Genomic DNA, 20,142 nt, shown 5'->3' on the forward strand with positions numbered 1-20,142 from the left:
GCTCCCTGGGCTGGGTTTGCAGCCCCTCCTCCTGCAGGATCTCCCGGGGCTTTTCCTCCTCCTCCATCCAGCCACACCCTGAGAATGACAAATCCTGCTTTGGGGAAAATCAAGGTGGGAGCGCCTTGGAGTAGAGGCTCCTCACTGCCCAAGTCCATCCCTAGAACTCAGCAGGAGTCTTGTGTCCATGGAAATCTCCACTATATCAAGGTTCAGCCCAAAAAAAAAAAAAAAATCACCCAGGAGTTCCCTATCTCTGATCTCTCCACTTTTGGCGTTCCAGAGGTTTGCTTTCCTTGGGATGATGGGGATCCAATGGCCCCAAGGGTTCCCCCTTCCCCGACGTCCTGATTAGGGATAATCCAGGGGCTTTTGGGGGTCCATGGGGTCCCTTCTGCCCTGATTGTCTACTTTGATATCCCAGGGGTCCCAGGGGTCCCTCCTCTCCAGGCTCCCCCCCTTTCCAGCCAGCCGGGGTTCCCCCAGCTCCAGGATCACCCCTCTCTGCTCTGCCTACTCCGGGGGTCCCAGGGGTTCCTCTCCTCTGCTGCCCCGGGGGTCCCCTGGACCAATGTCCTCCCCCTGGTGGCCCTGGGCAATGGCCACGTGGACTCCCAAAGATCCCCCAAGGGGCTCAGCTCTGGGGTCCTGCAAGATCCAAACCTACACACAAAGAGAGAAAAAACCCTCCCAGGGTTTATTTGGGCCTCCAGACGATATTTGGGGCTCAATTCCACAATCTGCAAGCTCCAAACACACCCCAATAAAAAAACCCTCTCAGGGACCCCCCGATAGATTTGGGACGAGCTCCCTCTCCCCCCTCACCTGCAGGATGAGCTGGGGGCGATGGTCCCGGGGCCAAGGGTGCTGCGGCCACAGGGGGCACTGGAACCTCCTGTTTCTCCTCCTTTTCCTGCTCCTGCTCCTCCTCTTCCTGCTCCTCCTCTTCCTCTCTCCCTCCTCCTCCTCCTTCCTCATCCCACCTCCTGCCCAGTTCCTGCCTTCTCTATATTTAGAGTGGAGAACCTTGCTTGTTTTTAGAACGAGAACAAAGATCCCAGATGGAACACGGCTTGCTGTTTTTAGCCAGAAGTGTCAGTGACTAAAGGTCATGTTTGCTCTGCTTTGGTGCCGTCCTTGTTCCTCCTCAGTGTTCAGGCTGGGCTATGGGGTGTCCTTGTTTGCTGCATTTTCAGAGCTCCTCCTGGATCCTTTGGGCAACAGGCTGTGCCCTGGGAGGGCTCTTTGTGCTCCTTTGTGACACAGGAGAACCTTCCAGGCGGTTTCTGCGTGAGCTGCTGCTGTGATGTCACAGGAGCACTGCCACGTCCCCGAGGTGTTCCCGTTGCTGTGGCACACGGAGGCCTCAGTGTCCAGAGTGGCTCTGGGCACTGCTCGTTGCCGGAGGATCCTCCTGCCCGAGGCATTCTCAGCAGCCAGCCCACCCCTGACGGGTGTCCTTCTGTGCTTGCAGGGCTACAGTCTGCAGACGTGTGCAGCGCAGCCAAAATGATCCAGCACGTGGCTGCTGCAGTTTGCACGCTGTACTCTGTGGCGTATGCGGGGTATTTTTTAACCCACTTGGCACGTAAGTCGAGGTTTTCCCTCGGTGCTGTGGCTTTGGGCTTGCTGTGTGCTTGCTGTTCTTCCTCTGGGCCTGAGCTGACTTTGTAACCAAATTGCCATGAAGACACCATTGCTTTGGGAGAGCTCCTGGCAGCAGCTGCAGCTGGAAAAGGGGGTGTCTGCAGCCAGCGGGGCGTGCACAGCATTTGCAATGAGCCTTGGGGGGTTCTGTTTCCTCAAGCGGGGAGTCTGTGGCAGCAGAGCCTGGAACTGCCTGTCCAGCCAAGAGCTGACCCAGCCCAGTATTTTGTGCTGTTCTCTTGCTGTGTGAAGGGACTGTGGCTCCTGGAGGGACGCTGTGAAAGCAAAATGCTCTCTCGGGGTTGCCTTGCTCCGGGGCATTTCCCACCACAGGCAATTGTTTTCCTGACAGCATCTGGTTCATGTTCCCTCTTCCCTTGCAGGGCACCTCATGAGTGGATCCCGAGCAGCTCTTCCTTCGGTGAGTGGGAAAGGAACCTTTGGTGTTTGGAATTGTGCAGCAAGTTGTGAGCTCAGCATGTGGCGGCCGAGTGCCCGCCTGGGAGGCTGAAGGAAAGTTCCTGTCAGTGTCCTTGCAGCAGCAAAGGGATCCCTGGGAGTTTTCTCCTTTTCTGCTGAAGAGCTTTTGAAGAGCTGCAGGTCTGGTTTTGCAGGCAGAGCATTGCTTGCTGGCTTTAGCCATAGTGGAATATGGAATTCCCAACAATAAGGGGCAATGTGGACTTTAGCCCATTGTTTGTTTGAACAGCTCCGAACCCAATTTCTGCTTAGTGCAGCTGGATGTGCAGCTGAGGGTAAATAAGGTGATAACTGAGACAGAGCTTCCCGTCCCTCACGCTGCCGTCTGTCCACAGGGCACAAAAGCAGCACCAGCACCTCCTCTGGCACCCTCTGCTTCCAAAGAGGAGGCCAAAGAGGAGGAAGGCAGCAGTGAGCTTCCCGCTGTTCCGGGGGACGATGGTGAACGTCCCTCAGTGCCGGGAGATGACAGTGAACTTCCCGCTGCTCTGGGAGACGACGGCGAACATCTCGCGCTGTGGGAACACAATGGCGAGGCTCCCGCGGTGTGGGACAAGGACAGTGGACATCTCCCGGCCTGGGAGGAGGACAGAGGACATCCTGTGTCTTGGGAAGAGGAGGGTGAAGTTCTCCCAGAATGGGAAGTGGACAGTGAACGTCCCCGGGCATGGAAAGATGATAGCAAACATGCAGCATTTTGGGAAGTGGACGTAGAACCTGCAGCGTTTTGGGAAGACGACGGAGAACCTGCAGCGTTTTGGGAAGTGGACGGAGAAGCTCCCTGTGCTTGGGAAGAGGACACTGAACCTCCCTCGGCTGTGGGATCCTGGGCTGAACATTCTGACAGCAGCACAGCCCTGCAGCCAGAGGGGAGAGGGGAGTGGTGCCTGATGCAGCTGAGTACGTCTGCTGTGTTCCTGTGTGCCAGAGCAGGGTGCTGTGTGTGTGTCTCGGCATCAGCTGCACCCAGTGCTGCTCTGCAGCTGAATGTGCCAGGGTCATTTCTTGTCCTTCCCCAGCTGAGACCAAGGGGCTGACGGCCCCAGGGAGGGGGGCTGCATTCTGGCTCTGCTGCAAGGCGGGGTCTCACTCTGCGAGGGAGCGTCTTCCACGTGGTTTCTTTCAGGGAACACCGTGAGCCTGGCGGAGCCTGCCGAGAAATACCTGGAAGTGGAGCAGATTGGCCAAGGGTAAGTGCACGGCAGTTACTTCTGCACAAGCAGGCCCAGGTGTTGTGCTGGTGCAGGATCAAGTGAGAAGTCAGGAGAGCTCCAAACACCTCCAGACACTGGGGCGCCATCCTGCTGTCCCTCAGTCCTGATCAGAATTGATACCTGTGCTCAGAAGGCACCGTCAAAGGCCCCTGAGGCTGGCACTGTCCTGCCTGCAGCAAGGAGCAGGACCTGGAAGATCTTCTGTCCCTGGAATTGGATTGCCTAAAAGAGCCACTCACCATCTGGTGACTGTCAGAAAACAGTTCTCAAGGAGATTTCTTTCAAATATTTTGCTTCAAAAAATATCCTCTGGTCAGGATTAACAACCTAATGGATTAGAAACAGAAACCAGAGCTGAACTAATAAGTGCTCTATTCCAGCACAGGTAGTAGAGCCCATACATTCAGTAACAGACACAGAGCTGATTCACTCTGGGGGAAAATGCATCACCTGCCTGATGGCAGGGCCCTTGTGGATCCTGCAGGTCTTAGGCAGGAAATGGAAAAGGATGGAATGCATTCTTTTCCAGTTCTTTAGACACCCATTGCTCACTTCAGGTTTTGAACTAAAGCAGTGCAGCATGGACATTTGGGATTTGCTCCAGTGCAATTCCTTGGTGTTGGGTCTCACTTTTCTCTGGCACACCTTGCATGGCAGAGGGCTGGTGGCTGCTGCGCTGTTGTTGGAAGGGTCGATGCCCCCAGGTGTTTGTGAACGCTGCAGGCAGCAGAGATCTCCTGTCTGGGCTGGCTTTCACTGCCAGGGCCTAAAGCGCTGCTTCTTTCTTCTCTGCTGTTTTGTCTCCAGGGCTTTCGGAACCGTTTCTAAAGGACTCGACAGGGCCACTGGAGGAGAGGTCAGTGTCAACACGCCCAGCACGTCTGGCAGCTCTCCAGGGCTCTCCCCTCTGCTGGGAGCTGTGGCTGCAGCTTTGGGGGCCAGCAGAGCTTTCCTGCACAGGCTGCTCCTCTGCAGGCAGAGCCGTGTCAGCCTGCAGAGCACAGCTGGGACAGACTTGGTCCTTCTGAAGTGCCCAAAGGAATGGAAGCAGGGCAATGGATGTGTGTGTTTTCTTTGTTGTGCCATCCCAACCAGAGCAGTTGCATCTGAAATCATGACCCAATCCCATAGAACTGCTAAAGGGTTCCCGGCTGTTTTGCTCTGTTTGCACAGAACCAGAATTACCTCCTGCTTGCAAAGTGTGTTTGATCAATAATGAATGTTGAGGCCATTTGAGAAGACTGTAGGTGCAGAGAATGTGGTTAGAGCTTGGAGGCTGACAGCTGAGGGGCCATTTCTGCAGAGCTTGCAAGGCCAAATGTCTCTGGCCATGTGTCCTGTAAGCAGCCCCCAGCGAGCAGAGCAATGGGCTGTGGGAATGGCACTTGCTGAGCTCTGGTGTCCCATCCCAAGGCAGTTTGGCACAGCCCGGCTCCGTCGCCCCAAAAAGACTCGCTCCGTGTTTGCTGCAGCCTCCTGCCACAGACTCCTCCAGTTAAAGGTCTGCAATGTCCCTTCAGGTGGCCATAAAGAAAATGAGTCTGAGAGGGCAGAACAGGGAACGAGCTGTGAATGAGCTCCTGCTCCTGAAGGACAAGAAGAACCCCAACATTGTCAGCTCTTTGGACAGGTGAGTGCCTCAGGCCTTATCCCGTGCCCGGGCCCTGCCTTAACCTTTCCTGGCATCCGTAGTCTGTAGCCTGATTTGAAAATGCCTGACCCAGCTGTATCTTCCCAAAACAACAGCCTGGCAGTTCGCTCCCTCCGTGTGCTTTTGTTGCTTTGGTTTGGTTTTCCCTTCAAGTTGACCCTGTTTTCTGTGTCTTACAACAAGTGCTGGTAAACCACAGCAGAAATTATTTCCCTTGGCTTCTTCTTCCCAGCCCTTTCCCATTGCTGCAGATGCCAGGAAGACCAGGTTCTTGTTCCCAGAAATGCCTCGTTTGCCCATTTGTCACTGGCCTTGCCTGTTTCTGAAGGGACTTTCTGAAAGGTTTTCTGACCCCTTTTGTCCCAGGTGCTGCCCGGCCTCCTCCCCTGGATAACCCTGGGAGCTGTGTTGCCTTGTTCTGCAGGGAAGGGTGGAACTGATGAGTTCAGAAGCTGAACCAGCTGGGGGCCAGTGTTGTGGTTCCACATTGATCTGGGCCTTTGCTAAACTGCATTTTTCACCTGCTTGCCATCTCAGGCCTCTCCTTTCTCACAGGGGTCTCCTCCTTTAGACTGTGCAGATCCCAAGGGCTGTGCAGCCTGGCAGGAATGTCTCTCCATGGGATTCTGTCCTCATTGACAAGTGACCTGGCAACAAAACTCCACTCCAGGCTTTTCCATGGGGGAATTGAGCGCTGCACATTGGTCTCCATGCCACTGCTTTCCTCTTCCAGCTTCCTTGTCGATGGAGATCTCTGGCTGGTGATGGAATACATGGATGGAGGAACTTTGCAGGACGTTGTCAGACAGACACGCATGGCTGAAGGAGAGATGGCAGCCGTCAGTCGGGAGGTGAGGGATCCTGCCTGTGACTGCCATGCCTTGGACACGATGGTCCTTCCCAGCAGGGCGTGAGAGCAGGAGTGGCTCCATGCTCAGGGCTTTGTTTCTCTGTTGTCTTTATGAGCTGGAGAAGAAAGAGCCCCTGCAGTGAACGGCCTGCCAGCAGCACTGCACTTCTACTCTGTTCTTGTTCTCTTTCCTGCTGTTGTGGCACTCTCTGTCTGTTTTGGATTTGATGTGCTGTTCTCAGCTTTGCCTTGAACCGTTTGCCTGGAGCTTGTCTGCACTGCACTCCTGGCCTGTCACAGCAAAGTCGCTGCTGGCAGAATTCTAAACTGTCCTTTCTTGTGTGATATATTCCGGCCATTGGTTTTTACCCTCGTGTTTCTTGTTCTCTCTCAGTGTCTGCAGGGCCTGGATTTCCTCCATTCGAACCGGGTGATCCACAGAGATCTGAAGAGCTCCAACATCCTTCTGGGAATGGACGGCTCTGTCAAGCTGGGTGGGTGTTCCTGGCCAGGCACGGCGCTCCCGGGGTGCGGCTGTGGGGCTGCTTCCCAGTGACAGCCAGAGCCCCACAAGGGCTGCTGGGGGCACTGCCCGGCCCCTGCTGCCAGCTGAGAGCGGCTGCCCCTGCAGAGAGCTCAGGAGAGGAGCAGGCTGTCAGGGGTGCCTTTGCTCTGGGAACGGCCCTCCCAGAGGGGGCAGGAGTTGGAATCTAAAGCTGCAAGGGAATCAGTAAAAGCAACTGCACGAAAGCTGAGGGTTTCTTTAAGGGTCCAGTTCAGTTCCATCTTTCCTTGGCTACAGCCCTGAGGACTTTTCCAGCTGACTTCACTGCTGCATTCTCAGACTGAGAGCGGGGAGTCTTTGTGCTTGGTTTCCTCATTCCAGCTGCCTTTGACCGTGTTTGTTTCTGTCCTCAGCTGATTTTGGCCTCAGCGCTCAGCTCAGCCCTGAGCAGGACCAGCGCAGCTCCATGGTGGGCACTGCTCACTGGATGGCCCCAGAAGTTGTCACCAGTTCTCCTTACGGCCCCAAGGTGGACATCTGGTCCGTTGGAATTGTGACCATCGAGATGGTGGAAGGAGAACCTCCTTACTTCAAGGAAACGAGGGCCATGGTAAGAGGCCAATTCTCCAGTGGTTGCAGAGGCCTGTGAGCACAGGGTGACCCTGCACTGGGAGCAGCAGCTGGAGGTTTCTGCACATGGGGAAGGGAATTCCCAGAGGACTGGAGCCTCAACACAGACACATATTCTGCAGTCTCCAGACACAATTTGCCTTGGGATTTATGTTGTTGCAGTTCTTCTGGCTGTGAGGATGACCTGAAAATGTGAAGCAAGTGCACCAGCTCTTTACAATGGCTGTGGCAGCACCAGGGTTTGGGTTTTTTGGTTGGCATAGAAAAATGAGCTGTGAGCAGCATCTCTGCCAGGGAGGAAAGTGCCCCTGGAGCTGGGGCTGGGAAGCCGGGGTCGATGTGAGCACTTGTGGGTGGGAAGGAAGCTGGCAGAGCGCTGAGTTTGCTTTTCCTGCAGGCTCGCGCTCTGATCCGGCAGAACGGGACCCCGCAGCTGCAGGAGCCCAGGCTCCTGTCGGCTCTGCTGCGGGACTTCCTCGAGTGCAGCCTGGAGCCGGAAGAGGAGCGGCGCTGGTCTGCCCAGGAGCTGCTGCAGGTGAATGCCAAGCGGCTGCAGGGGAAGCAGCAACGCCAGGGAGGGGTTTTCTTGTGGGGCCCCCTCCGATGGTCTCGGGTCTCGCTGCTTTCCACACGCAAAGCAAGCAGAATCCTCGCCTGGTTTGGCTTGGCAGGGGCCTTTCGAGGTCATCTGCACCTGGGGCCCCACAGCGAGCAGGGCCATCTTCAAGCAGGTCAGGTGGCTCAGAGCCCTGCCTGACCTGAGCTTGGATGTTCCCAGGGAGGAGGCACCTCCCACATCTCTGGGCACCTTCTGTCAGTGCTTCCCCACTCTCCCGCTAAAAAAAATTCTGCCTCAGATCTCATCTGAGCCTGCTTCTCTCTCCTGAGTTTCAGACCATTTCCCTTTGTCCTGTTGCAACAGAGCCTGTGAGGAAGTTGACTCTGGAAAGTAACGGTTCATTTCTTTCTTTTTTCCCCTTTGGGCAGCACCCATTTTTATCATCAGCCAAGCCTCTCTCCAGCCTGACCCCTCTGATCACCGCAGCAAAGCAACTGAGGCAGCAGAGGAGGAGATGAAGCACTGGAGGACAGCGTTTAGTTACAGTAGTTAGTTAGGACAACTAGTTAGTTATGGTAGTTAGCAGTGCTAGTTAGTTATGGTAGTTAGCAGTGCTAGTTGGTTAAGGTAGTTAGGACAGCCTGTTTGTTACGGCTCTTATGACAGCCTGTTTGGTATGGCAGTTTTTTGAATAAAAACTCTCTTAAACCTCAACTCCCTTGACGTGTCCCTTCCTTCTCCCTGTGTGACTCAGCTGCCCGGAGCAATGTGAGGGGAGAGCGGGCCCAGCCTCGCCCAGAGCTGAGCCCCAGCAGAGCCCTGGCAGAGCCCAGAGCAGCCTCGGCATCTGCAGAGTCAGCCTGGAAGGAGGCGCTTGGAGCCTTCTCGGCTGCACCCGACTCTTGGTTACAAACTGTGGGTGGTGGAAAATGCCACCGGCTCTGCAAGAGGGCAGAAGGGGCCCGGGGAAGGCCCAAGTGCTCCATGCAAGGGAAAAACCTGCCCTGGGTTTGTTATAAAGAACTATGTAATTGGTGGCTTTTGCTATTTTGTCTTGACTTCTTCAACTTATTCCTAATCACAACGATTTTGATACAGTACAGTTTGTAATCACTTTTATCTACTTTTGCTGTAGTATAATTTGTCAGCATTTTGTGGCCAGTGCCCTGGCCCCTGTGTCGCTCAAATCCTCAGAACATCATTCATGGATGATATTTTAGTTTGTGGACAGTGTGAAAAACATACATTATAGTTTTGGCTTTTGCAAAGTATTGAAGTGGATGCTACGTGTTGTGCATTAGAATGTTAACTTTTGCAGAAGTAGCTGCAGTTGTGAAATAATAACTAATGCTTTTATTTTTGTAACTAACTGACAAGAGTAACTCAGAGATATTTGTGAAACAGCTAATGTTGATTTAAAGTACTTGTGGAAGTAGCTAAAACCGTCTGCATGGCCAGATAACATTTAAGGAACGGGTGTGATGAGGACCCCTGCCGCTGACCCTTCGACTGTCAATAACTGTCGCCTGCTGATGTGGAAACCCAGGGCACTGGGAATATTTCTCTGTCTGCTCTGGGGTGTCCTGACCCCCAGGGGAGCACTGACTTTGACCCTCGTTCATGGAGAAAACTTCCAAAGCCTCAAGGTAAACTAGAAACCACAAAAGTGTGAAAGAGATTGTAGAGAATTGTAGAGACTAGTGTAGTATTTCACATGGGTGAGACATTTAGGTTTTAGGATTTTTAGTATGTTATAGATGGATTCAAGATGGAGGATATAGGGTGTTGTCTTGAGTTCCCTTCTTCTTTCTTCTTCCTCTTTCTTCTTGCCTTTAGGTGATGTCTTGTAATTGGGTAGAAAAATCCACATGAAAAATCCGGGTCTTTAGGGCTCAGTTATTGGGTTAGAAAGGAAAATAATTTCGGTGTCCCTTCTTAACTGGGTAGCTTAGTTTTTGATTAGACTCAAAATGCCTTATAACAAGAGATTGTTGGTCATTTTTGTGCTGTTTGTCCCGCACGCAGAGTCTGGTGCAGACAGTGTGCTGAAGTTTTGATAAGGTAACAATAAACAGAAGCTGAAGACTAAAGAAGTCCAATGCGTCTCTCCTTCCTGACACAGAACTGCTCCAGGAGGGTCTCCCCTGCCAGGGGAGCCCCCAGGGAGTTGCCCAACTTGGGGCCTGCAGACTGACAGCTGAAACCAGGGATCAGGGGGCTGTTGTGAGGAAGTGACACACAACCCTCAGAACAACAATCCACGATTCCTGCACGTACTCTAGAAAGGCGGTTGGGGGTCAAACCAACATCAAGAGTTCCTGGAACAAGTAAACGAGTTCAAAGAAATCTTTCAATATGTATAATCTTTATCAATATATTTTTGAACAATACAACGGAATAAGTAGATGAGTTGCTATGGTTAACCAGTGTGCCTCTGGCCATCGCCAGAAACCCAGAGCTGTTATTGATTTGTCTCTAATTATGCCTTCTTAAAGTTTTAAAAATTCTAAAGCATGAAGCTCATTTCTCACCAAACCCAAGGTACTCACCCCTTGCTTTCTTGCAAGCCATTGCCAATCCTCAATTTCATCTGGATGGAGGAGAATGACGCTGCAATGAAAACAAGGAAAAGGAAGATGCACTGCTGTGGAGGCCCAGGAGCCTACCATCAGAATCTCAGTCCCTCAGCTGTGGAGGACTGGTCCCAAACAAGAATAGATTTCAAGGTTATGGGGAGAAGCTTGCTTCTCCCATAGATCTTTGCAGGCACATGCTGATTTCTGTAAAGTTATGTTACCCCATTGGCCCGTTGGCCTAATTACCCCAGTTCAACCCCTGTCACCTATTTTGGTTAGTCCCTAGAATGTTCTCCTCTCTCTGTCCCTCCACTGGCCCAAGTTTAGTGCATTTCCCTGCCTCTGTTTCCCTATTAGCTGACACGACCCTTAACCCCTCCTTTGCACCATTTTCCCCCATATCCATTGGACCCTGACCCTCAGCTCCACCCTCACTACCCCATATAAAAACCCCCTGTGCCCTCAGCTTGCAGCCTGTCTTTGTCCCTGGAGCCTGTTCAGCTCTGTGCCCTGTTCCTGTTCCAATAAACCCAGTTTGCTGGAGATCCTACAAAGACCCATCCTGCCTACTTTGTCAGCTTTATAAAGTCGCCGTGAGCTTTGGGCTCGTCAGTGCCGGACGCTCCAAGGGCCTCGGTAGTGCCAGGACGCTACAGACTGGGACAGCCAGGCAGGTGAGGAGGAAGTCACTGCCCCTTTGCCCCTCTCTCCTGCTCCATCTCCCAGCCCAGCATCGCCCCTGGCTGCAGGACAACCTCGCTGCTGACGCCGTCCTGCCAGGGATGGATTGAGGGGATCTCCTTCCCCTTCCCTCTGGCACGGACACAAATCCCATCTTCTTATCTGCCCTACTTCCTCTCCTCATTCTCTCCTTCATCCATCTACGTCTTTTCCCATCTCCTTCCTCCCTCGTTCCTTCTTCTTCCTTCCTGTCCTTTTCCTTTTCCTTTTCCTTTTCCTTTTCCTTTTCCTTTTCCTTTTCCTTTTCCTTTTCCTTTTCCTTTTCCTTTTCCTTTTCCTTTTCCTTTTCCTTTTCCTTTTCCTTTTCCTTTTCCTTTTCCCTGTCCCTAACTCTCCTTGTCCTTCCTGCCCCAGGCACTGATCTGTGGACAGAGACCAGGAGAACAAATCCCTGACACAGAACCTCGTGGAAGAGGCCATTTGGAACAGCTCCATGGTGCAGGAACGCAACGGGGAGGAAAAGCCCCAGAGGTCCCACACGAGGAGGGGCTGCAAACCCAGCCCGGGGAGCTGTGAGGAGGGAAAACCCTCCCTGTGCCGGGAAGGGTGTGGGGAATGTGAGAAGAGCTTCAGGCAGAGCTCAGCCTATTCCTGGCGCCTCCAAAGACGGCGGTGCTGGATGCAGAGATCCATGGGGATGCAGAGATCCCCCTGCAGATCCATGGGGCTGCAGAGATGCCCCTGCAGATCCATGGGGATGCAGAGGTCTCCCTGCATATCCATGGGTGTAATATATAATTTAAAATAAATTCATGCTCAGAACTAATAAAAATACAGTATCTTTTTAAATGGAATCAAGTGACAGAAAAAACAATATATACAAGATGAATTCCTGTCTCAAAGGATGGTTACTCTGAAGGATTATTCCATCTAGAAGATAGGCATTGAACTGATAAGATGAATATTCATAGCCAGAACAAGATATTCGAGAGGATTGCCATCTAACGAGACTTCAGCAGAGTATTCCAGGAAAAACTCTGCACAAGAAAAGAAAATGCATTAATATGTGGAAAGGGGCAAGACCAATGAGAGGGAACAGGAAAGCCCTCAGGAATCCTACTACGTCTAAAAGCAATAAAGATAAAACCTCGTGGAATCAGTACCTTGCGAACTGCCAGAGGTACGGGGCTGTATAGCCTGAAACCAGCTCCGATCGCCTGGCTCAGCGCTGTTTTGCTTGTGGCTTTTCCAATTTTTATTTGACTTGATTTAATAAATTCCTCTAATTATTAAATTGACTGATTCATTGATAACAATGGGGCTGCAGAGATCCCCCTGCAGATCCATGGGGATGCAGAGATCCCCCTGCAGATCCATGGGGATGCAGAGATCCCCCTGCAGCCCCTGCAGGAGCCAGGCTGGAGCACGGGGATGCCTGAGAGGAGGCTGTGACCCCGTGGACAGAGGGGCCCCCGCTGGAGCAGCCTGTCCTGGAAGGACTGACCCCGTGGCACAGTGACCCACGCTGCAGCACTTGGAGGGGGGCTGTGCCCCAGGGGATGGACTCCGGTTGGAGAAGTTCCTGGAGAAGTCTCCGGTGGGAGAGACCGCAGGCTGCAGGAGGGGAACGACTCCTGTCCCTGGGCAGAGGGAGAAGCCACGGGGGATGAACTGAGCACGGCCCCATTCCCTGTCTCCTGCACTGCCGGGGGAGGAGGTGCAGCTGGAAGGAGGGAGGCGTGGGGAAAGCTGCATTCAAGGCTCTTCATTGACTTCTCATTATCCTGTTCTTGTCGGAACCCAGAATGTCCCTTGGACACTCTTGGATATTCCGGGCACAGGTCGGAAGCATTTGAGACCCTGGCATGCAGCTGGAAACCTCTGTGGCTTTGAATCTGACCCATGGAACAATTTACCAACCTTGCAGGAAGAACAAGAAATCACAAAAGTTTAGATATTATTGTAGAAGTAGTCACAAAGTGAAAGGAAAAACTTCTGACTGCTGTACAGGGGGGTTTTAGGCCTTGTACAGAGGGGTCTGAGTTTTGTACATGGGGGCCAGAAGTTCTAAGATGAAGGGACTTGGGCGTGCCCTGTCCTCCTTCTTTCTCCTTCCTAACCTCCATGTTCATGGTGATGTTGGCACTCACAGATTGGTTTAGAGTAGAAAGTCACCATTCAATATAGGTGATAGGCATTGGGGTAAAACCATAAACATTCAACATGTAATGGATGATATAAAAGATGGCACCAGGCCCCTGGGAGTCAGTGTGTGCCTTTGTCTGACCTGCTGAACGGACCGCAGCAGTTCAGGAAGAAAATCTTTTAGATAACACACAATAAACTCCCTTGAGACAGGAGGACTGAAGACTCTTGAGTCTTTCTTTGAAGGCACAGGCTGTAGGAGAGACTTTTCCATCTTTCAGGGCCACCCCAATCTGGGGGTGAGCCCTGACACACAGTTTGTAAGCAAGACTCGGGTGCAGCCGAGAAGGCTCCAAGCGCCTCCTTCCAGGCTGACTCTGCAGATGCCGAGGCTGCTCTGGGCTCTGCCAGGGCTCTGCTGGGGCTCAGCTCTGGGCGAGGCTGGGCCCGCTCTCCCCTCACATTGCTCCAGGCAGCTGAGTCACACAGGGAGAAGGAAGGGACACGCCAAGGGAGTTGAGGTTGAAGAGAGTTTTTATTCAAAAAACTGCCATACCAAACAGGCTGTCATAAGAACCGTAACAAACAGGCTGTCCTAACTACCTTAACCAACTAGCACTGCTAACTACCATAACTAACTGGCACTGCTAACTACCATAACTAACTAGTTGTCCTAACTAACTACTGTGACTAGAAGCTGTCCTCCAGTGCTTCATCTCCTCTGCTGCTTCCTCAGTTGCTTTGCTGCGGTGATCAGAGGGGTCAGGCTGGAGAGAGGCTTGGCTGATGATAAAAATGGGTGCTGCCCAAAGGAGAAAAAAGAAAGAAATGAACCGTTACTTTCCAGAGTCAACTTCCTCACAGGCTCTGTTGCAACAGGACAAAGGGAAATGGTCTGAAACTCAGGAGAGGGAAGCAGGCTCAGATGAGATCTGAGGCAGAATTTTTTTAGCAGGAGAGTGGGGAAGCACTGACAGAAGGTGCCCAGAGATGTGGGAGGTGCCTCCTGCCTGGAAACATCCAAGCTCAGGTCAGGCAGGGCTCTGAGCCACCTGAGCTGCTTGAAGATGGCCCTGCTCGCTGTGGGGCCCCAGGTGCAGATGACCTCGAAAGGCCCCTGCCAAGCCAAACCAGGCGAGGATTCTGCTTGCTTTGCGTGTGGAAAGCAGCGAGACCGGAGACCATCGGAGGGGGCCCCACAAGAAAACCCCTCCCTGGTGCTGCTGCTTCCCCTGCAGCCGCTTGGCATTCACCTGCAGCAGCTCCTGGGCAGACCAGCGCCGCTCCTCGTCCGGCTCCAGGCTGCACTCAAGGAAGTCCCGCAGCAGAGCCGACAGGCGCCTGGGCTCCTGCAGCTGCGGGGTCCCGTTCTGCCGGATCAGAGCACGAGCCTGCAGGAAAAGCAAACTCAGCGCTCTGCCAGCTTCCTTCCCACCCACAAGTGCTCACATCGACCCCGGCTTCCCAGCCCCAGCTCCAGGGGCACTTTCCTCCCTGGCTGAGATGCTGCTCACAGCTCATTTTTCTATGCCAACCAAAAAACCCAAACCCTGGTGCTGCTGCAGCCATTGTAAAGAGCTGGTGCACTTGCTTCACATTTTCAGGTCATCCTCTCAGCCAGAAGAACTGAAACAACGTAAATCCCAAAGCAAATTGTGTCTGGAGACTGAAGAATATGTGTCTGTGTTGAGACTCCAGTCCTCTGGGAATTCCCTTCCCCATGTGCAGAAACCTCCAGCTGCTGCTCCCAGTGCAGGCTCACCCTGTGCTCACAGGCCTCTGCAACCACGGGAGAATTGGCCTCTTACCATGGCCCTCGTTTCCCTGAAGTAAGGAGGTTCTCCTTCCACCATCTCGATGGTCACAATGCCGAAGGACCAGATGTCCACCTTGGGGCCGTAAGGAGAACTGGTGACAACTTCTGGGGCCATCCAGTGAGCAGTGCCCACCATGGAGCTGCGCTGGTCCTGCTCAGGGCTGAGCTGAGCGCTGAGGCCAAAATCAGCTGAGGACAGAAACAAACACTGTCAAAGGCAGCTGGAATGAGGAAACCAAGCACAAAGACTCCCCGCTCTCAGTCTGAGAATGCAGCAGTGAAGTCAGCTAGAAAAGTCCTCAGGGCTGTAGCCAAGGAAAGATGGGACTGAGCTGGACCCTTAAAGAAACCCTCAGCTTTCGTGCAGTTGCTTTTACTGATTCCCTTGCAGCTTTAGATCCCAACTCCTGCCCCTCTGGGAGGGCCATTGCCAGAGCAAAGGCACCCCTGACAGCCTGCTCCTTTCCTGAGCTCTCTGCAGGGGCAGCCGCTCTCAGCTGGCAGCAGGGGCCGGGCAGTGCCCCCAGCAGCCCTTGTGGGGCTCTGGCCGTCACTGGGAAGCAGCCCCACAGCCGCACCCCGGGAGCGCCGTGCCTGGCCAGGAACACCCACCCAGCTTGACAGAGCCGTCCATGCCCAGAAGGATGTTGGAGCTCTTCAGATCTCTGTGGATCACCCGGTTCGAATTGAGGAAATGCAGGCCCTGCAGACACTGAGAGAGAACAAGAAACACGAGGGTAAAAACCAATGGCCGGAATATATCACACAAGAAAGGACAGGTTAGAATTCTGCCAGCAGCGACTTTGCTGTGACAGGCCAGGAGTGCAGTGCAGACAAGCTCCAGGCAAACGGTTCAGGGCAAAGCTGAGAACAGCACATCAAATCCAAAACAGACAGAGAGTGCCACAACAGCAGGAAAGAGAACAAGAACAGAGTAGAAGTGCAGTGCTGCTGGCAGGCCGTTCACTGCAGGGGCTCTTTCTTCTCCAGCTCATGAAAACAACAGAGAAACAAAGCCCTGAGCCTGGAGCCACTCCTGCTCTCACGCCCTCTTGGGAAGGACCATCGTGTCCAAGGCATGGCAGTCACAGGCAGGATCCCTCACCTCCCGACTGACGGCTGCCATCTCTCCTTCAGCCATGCGTGTCTGTCTGACAACGTCCTGCAAAGTTCCTCCATCCATGTATTCCATCACCAGCCAGAGATCTCCATCAACAAGGAAGCTGGAAGAGGAAAGCAGTGGCATGGAGACCAATGTGCAGTGCTCAGTTCCCCCATGGAAAAGCCTGGAGTGGAATTTTGTTGCCAGGTCACTTGTCAATGAGGACAGAATCCGATGGAGAGACATTCCTGCCAGGCTGCACAGCCCTTGGGATCTGCACAGTCTAAAGGAGGAGACCCCTGTGAGAAAGGAGAGGCCTGAGATGGCAAGCAGGTGAAAAATGCAGTTTAGCAAAGGCCCAGATCAATGTGGACCCACAACACTGGCCCCCAGCTGGTTCAGCTTCTGAACTCAGCAGTTCCACCCTTCCCTGCAGAACAAGGCAACACAGCTCCCAGGGTTATCCAGGGGAGGAGGCCGGGCAGCACTTGGGACAAAAGGGGTCAGAAAACCTTTCAGACAGTCCCTTCAGAAACAGGCAAGGCCAGTGACAAATGGGCAAATGAGGCATTTCTGGGAACAAGAACCTGGTCTTCCTGGCATCTGCAGCAATGAGAAAGGGCTGGGAAGAAGAAGCCAAGGGAAATAATTTCTGCTGTGGTTTATCAGCACTTGTTGTAAGACACAGAAAACAGGGTCAGCTTGAAGGAAAAACCAAGCCAAAGCAACAAAAGCACACGGAGGGAGCGAACTGCCAGGCTGTTGTTTTGGGAAGAAACGGCTGGGTCAGGCATTTTCAAAACAGGCTACAGACTACGGATGCCAGGAAAGGTTAAGGCAGGGCCCGGGCACGGGATAAGGCCTGAAGCACTCACCTGTCCAAAGAGCTGACAATGTTGGGGTTCTTCTTGTCCTTCAGGAGCAGGAGCTCATTCACAGCTCGTTCCCTGTTCTGCCCTCTCAGACTCATTTTCTTTATGGCCACCTGAAGGGACATTGCAGACCTTTAACTGGAGGAGTCTGTGGCAGGAGGCCGCAGCAAACACTGAGCGAGTCTTCTTGGGGCGACGGAGCCGGGCTGTGCCCAACTGCCTTGGGATGGGACACCAGAGCTCAGCAAGTGCCATTCCCACAGCCCATTGCTCTGCTCGCTGGGGGCTGCTTACAGGACACATGGCCAGAGACATTTGGCCTTGCAAGCTCTGCAGAAATGGCCCCTCAGCTGTCAGCCTCCAAGCTCTAACCACATTCTCTGCACCTACAGTCTTCTCAAATGGCCTCAACACTCTCATTATTGTTCAAACACATTCTGCAAGCAGAAGGTAATTCTGGTTCTGTGCAAACAGAGCAAAACAGCTGGGAACCCTTTAGCAGTTCTATGGGATTGGGTCATGATTTCAGATGCAACTGCTCTGGTTGGGGTTGCACAACAAAGCAAACACACACATCCATTGCTCAGGTGATCCCTGTCACAGGCTGTCACTGACCCCAGATCCAAACACAACTGCAGGGTTTAGGAGAGAGCTTTGCTCTGGACATCCATCTTCTCATTTCTCCCCCTCTCTCTCTGTGAACAGCTGCAGTGGAACTAAAACCCCAAACTGAGCCCAAGCAGGATCTCTCCCTCATTAGGCCTTGAGGTACCCTTTGAAGATGAAAGGCAGGATGGAAAAACTGCTAAATAGTGTTCCTGTCTGAGGCTGGGGTGAAGATAAATTGGGCCTCAGTCTCCAGCACTGATGCATTCCCACTTTTAGATATGAAGACCAAGCCAGCGTGTCCTGCTCTGACAGACACCGCTGCCCACCTTGCATTCCTTTGGGCACTTCAGAAGGACCAAGTCTGTCCCAGCTGTGCTCTGCAGGCTGACACGGCTCTGCCTGCAGAGGAGCAGCCTGTGCAGGAAAGCTCTGCTGGCCCCCAAAGCTGCAGCCACAGCTCCCAGCAGAGGGGAGAGCCCTGGAGAGCTGCCAGACGTGCTGGGCGTGTTGACACTGACCTCTCCTCCAGTGGCCCTGTCGAGTCCTTTCGAAACGGTTCCGAAAGCCCTGGAGACAAAACAGCAGAGAAGAAAGAAGCAGCGCTTTAGGCCCTGGCAGTGAAAGCCAGCCCAGACAGGAGATCTCTGCTGCCTGCAGCGTTCACAAACACCTGGGGGCATCGACCCTTCCAACAACAGCGCAGCAGCCACCAGCCCTCTGCCATGCAAGGTGTGCCAGAGAAAACTGAGACCCAACACCAAGGAATTGGGCTGGAGCAAATCCCAAATGCCCACGCTGCACTGCTTTAGATCAAAACCTGAAGTGAGCAATGGGTGTCTAAAGAACTGGAAAAGAATGCATTCCATCCTTTTCCGTTTCCTGCCTAGGCAATCCAATTTCAGGGACAGAAGATGTTCCAGGTCCTGCTCCTTGCTGCAGGCAGGACACTGCCAGCCTCAGGGGCCTTTGACGGTGCCTTCTGAGCACAGGTATCAATTCTGATCAGGACTGAGGGACAGCAGGATGGCACCCCAGTGTCTGGAGGTGTTTGGAGCTCTCCTGACTTCTCACTTGATCCCGCACCAGCACAACACCTGGGCCTGCTTGTGCAGAAGTAACTGCCGTGCACTTACCCTTGGCCAATCTGCTCCACTTCCAGGAATTTCTCGGCAGGCTCCGCCAGGCTCACGGAGTTCCCTGAAAGAAACCACGTGGAAGACGCTCCCTCCCAGAGTGAGACCCCGCCTTGCAGCAGAGCCAGAATGCAGCCCCCCTCCCTGGGCCGTCAGCCCCTTGGTCTCAGCTGGGGAAGGACAAGAAATGACCCTGGCACATTCAGCTGCAGAGCAGCACTGGGTGCAGCTGATGCCGAGACACACACACAGCACCCTGCTCTGGCACACAGGAACAGAGCAGACGTACTCAGCTGCATCAGGCACCACTCCCCTCTCCCCTCTGGCTGCAGGGCTGTGCTGCTGTCAGAATGTTCAGCCCAGGATCCCACAGCCGAGGGAGGTTCAGTGTCCTCTTCCCAAGCACAGGGAGCTTCTCCGTCCTCTTCCCAAAACGCTGCAGGTTCGCCATCATCTCTTCAAGCCAGGGGACGTTCACTGTCCGCTTCCCATGCTGGGAGAAGTTCACCCTCCTCTTCCCAAGACACAGGATGTCCTCTGTCCTCCTCCCACGCCGGGAGATGTCCACTGTCCTTGTCCCACACCGCAGGAGCCTCGCCGTTGTGTTCCCACAGCGTGGGATGTTCGCCCTCGTCTCCCAGAGCAGCGGGAAGTTCACTGTCATCCCCCGGCACTGAGGGACGTTCACCATCGTCCCCTGGAACAGTGGGAAGCTCACTGCTGCCTTCCTCCCCTTTGGCCTCCTCTTTGGAAGCAGAGGGAGCCGGAGGAGGTGCTGGTGCCGCTTTTGTGCCCTGTGGACAGACGGCAGCGTGAGGGACGGGAAGTTCTGTCTCAGTTATCACCTTATTTACCCTCAGCTGCACATCCAGCTGCACTAAGCAGAAATTGGGTTCGGAGCTGTTCAAACTAACAATGGGCTAAAGTCCACATTGCCCCTTATTGTTGGGAATTCCATATTCCACCATGGCTAGAGCCAGCAAGCAATGCTCTGCCTGCAAAACCAGACCTGCAGCTCTTCAAAAGCTCTTCAGCAGAAAAGGAGAAAACTCCCAGGGATCCCTTTGCTGCTGCAAGGACACTGACAGGAACTTTCCTTCAGCCTCCCAGGCTGGCACTCGGCTGCCACATGCCGAGCTCACAACTTGCTGCACAATTCCAAACACCAAAGGTTCCTTTCCCACTCACCGAAGGAGGAGCTGCTCGGGATCCACTCATGAGGTGCCCTGCAACGGGAGAGGGAACATGAACCAGATGCTGTCAGGAAAACAACTGCCTGTGGTGGGAAATGCCCCAGAGCAAGGCAACCCCGAGAGAGCATTTTGCTTTCACAGCGTCCCTCCAGGAGCCACAGTCCCTTCACACAGCAGGAGAACAGCACAAAATACTGGGCTGGGTCAGCTCTTGGCTGGACAGGCAGTTCCAGGCTCTGCTGCCACAGACTCCCCGCTTGAGGGAACAGAACCCCCCAGGGCTCATTGCAAATGCTGTGCACGCCCCGCTGGCTGCAGACATCCCCTTTTCCAGCTGCAGCTGCTGCCAGGACCTCTCCCAGAGCAATGGTGTCTTCATGGCAATTTGGTTACAAAGTCAGCTCAGGCCCAGAGGAAGAACAGCAAGCACACAGCAAGCCCAAAGCCACAGCACCGAGGGAAAACCTCGACTTACGTGC

General features: G+C 53.6%; 1 protein-coding gene and 1 pseudogene across 1 annotated transcript in view; both read right to left on the reverse strand.

The window, feature by feature from the left end:
• LOC137464098 (uncharacterized) overlaps nucleotides 1–20,142 on the reverse strand; it is a 1,364,046-nt pseudogene that overhangs the window by 1,323,586 nt on the left and 20,318 nt on the right.
• The window catches only part of LOC137464097 (zinc finger protein 3-like), a 208,821-nt gene that overhangs the window by 144,704 nt on the left and 43,975 nt on the right, over nucleotides 1–20,142 (reverse strand). The gene's annotated exons all lie outside the window — the stretch shown is intronic.

This window comes from Anomalospiza imberbis, chromosome 36 (genome assembly GCF_031753505.1).
Source record: "Anomalospiza imberbis isolate Cuckoo-Finch-1a 21T00152 chromosome 36, ASM3175350v1, whole genome shotgun sequence".
Taxonomy (NCBI): Eukaryota; Metazoa; Chordata; class Aves; order Passeriformes; family Viduidae; genus Anomalospiza; species Anomalospiza imberbis.